Source organism: Corvus brachyrhynchos, unplaced genomic scaffold (genome assembly GCF_000691975.1).
Source record: "Corvus brachyrhynchos isolate BGI_N302 unplaced genomic scaffold, ASM69197v1 scaffold65, whole genome shotgun sequence".
Taxonomy (NCBI): Eukaryota; Metazoa; Chordata; class Aves; order Passeriformes; family Corvidae; genus Corvus; species Corvus brachyrhynchos.
Window position 1 is genome coordinate 680,744 of NW_008238365.1, and position 2,463 is coordinate 683,206.

Below are 2,463 nucleotides of genomic sequence, written 5' to 3' on the forward strand. Positions count from 1 at the left end.
CCCCCGGCCCCGCGGGCCCCCCGCGCCGGGAGGGGCTCCCGGGGGAACCACCGAGAGCCCTTTTTTCTGTAAAAACATGGGAGACGCGGAGAGTTGTATCCGAAGAAGGAGGCGACGGCGCTGGAAGGAGAGAGAAAAATGTTAAAAAGCAATAAAATGACGTTAAATCAATTCACACAGGTGCCTGCTGCTCGTGCCAAGTGACTCGGGAAGTTGGGCTCCTTCCAAGAGGGGACATTCCTCACACCTGGCACAGCCACAGCCCATGTGCTACAAATCCAACTAAACATCTTCATCACCACTTTTTAGCTGAACCTCATTCAGAAAAACACCCCAAGGAACAACCTTTCCTCCTTTCCCTGCCCAGGTGAACTCTGAGGCTTTTTCAGACCTCAGCTGCACATTTTTCCAGCCGTGCTGATTTTTCCTATCTTCACTGCATAAACATGAATGATGGAGGTTCAGTTCTCAATGACAGAAGCCTGTGGCTCTATTCCCACAGATGCACCAGAAAGATGCACTCCTGAAACTCTTGAGTTTGCCCAGAGAACTGGAAATAACTGGAATTGTATTTACTGGAATAACTGAGGCGGGTGAAATGTACAGAGTCAGGTAACAGGAACCTTTTGCCACTGCTTGAAGGATTCTTCCTCCTCCCCTACTCCAGTGATGCCTTTTTATAAAATGGATTAGAACTTTCCATACAAGCCTTTTATAAACCAGAGCCTCACTTACCTCACCTGCAACAGGACCAGTACTTTGTGGAAAGCCACCACTGTGGCTTTGGTCACCTGTAAAGTCATAACACAATGGAAAACCTTTTCTTTTTTAAGGTAAAAAATACATTTTTTGAGTAAAAGAGTCTCCCCATCAGCCTGGCAAAGCAGACTGGAGAGTTTCCATCCCATGGAGAGTACACTGTTTCCAGAGTTTCCCGAAATGTGGAGAAAATAAAATACAGCAAAAGAAGTTTTAAATCAACAGCTCCCATCATCTCAGCACATTTTTATCCAAATTCTCTTTGCTACTTACACAAGAGGTGGTAGCTGCACACAGCTTCACTCAGCCAGGCTTTAGGGTATCAGCAAACTGCTCACACTACACTGTAAAAATAACCTTCAAATCATTCCCAGGCTAACAGGAATCACATGAGGAGTCTGTCACAGGTTAAATATTATTATATTAAACCTGGATTCCAACTTCATCACACCTTGAAATAAACAGCTCTACATACTTTTAAACATTCAGGTTATTTTAAAAATAACTTTGGTATGAATATACTTTATTCCCAGTTTTACTACACACTTCACAATCACAGGCCAAGTGCTCAGTGTGCAGCACTTACAAGTCTTTTAAATCTGCATTTTGTGGTTTTCACCTGGAGGTAAGAAGAAACACTTCAAACCCAGCAACAGCTGGTACTGCCACACCTGTGTGTGCATCAGGAGCAAAAATCAACACATTTTCAGGTTTTTTGATCATAGGGACGGAAGCCAGGAGAAATAAAGAGATGGAAACAATCTTGGAAATCAGCTTGTCCCTCTCCCTGCCAATGGAAAACTGAGAATAAATAATACTCCACAGCTGCTCTGGCCACTCCCATTAAAATCAGCCAAACAGCCCTTCTGAACCATTTTGGCTGGGGTCAGAGGTTGGTTTTGGCTACAGTATTCCTGAATTAAGCCCACCTTCATTCCCTGGAACTCCCTCAGAGGGTTTGACACATGGTAGCCATCACCTGGGTTTAGCCAATTTCCTTCCCTTTCTAAGACAGAAGGTTCATTCCCAACCCATCCTTTTTCACTGCCTGCTCAGAGCCTTTCCCAAGGTCAGTCTGGTCCAACACCAGCACCTTCTGCATCTGGGTTTTCCCCACACACACTGCTCAGGAGAGATCTCAGAACCTGCTGAAGCTTTTGGAACATCTTTTTTTCTTTACAGCAGGGCTGGAAACCCTTCCTTTAGCTCTCTGGAAACCAAGAGTGGATACATCCAACCCAGCAGAGTCAGGTGGGGAAAAGACAAGATGCTCTTACCGAGTAGGCAGTGGGGAATGTCCCTGACACCAGGAATAATCCTCTCCCTGCAGAAAGCAAGGCTCCCTTGATGGGACAGCAGAGGAAATCTCAACAGAAGATTCCCCACTGCAAAGCCACGGAAACAATCCGAGCCCAGACTGATTTAACAGGACTGAACTGGTTTGGCTGGGCCAGTTCAGGAGGAATCAGAGAACGGGAGGAGGCTCACCGCAGTTAACTTCTTGTCACCGGAACACCTGGCCTGTCAAGGACTGAGCAGCAGAGACCAGCAGGAGGCAGGTATCTGTCACCGGGGCAGGGAGGCGACACAGGACGGCACCACCTTCCTCAGCAGCACCACAGACAGGGAGAGCTCACAGTACCCACCCCTGCCCCGGGCAGGGCCAGCAGGACGCGAGGTCCTGGAGCAGCCCTGGATGCCCAG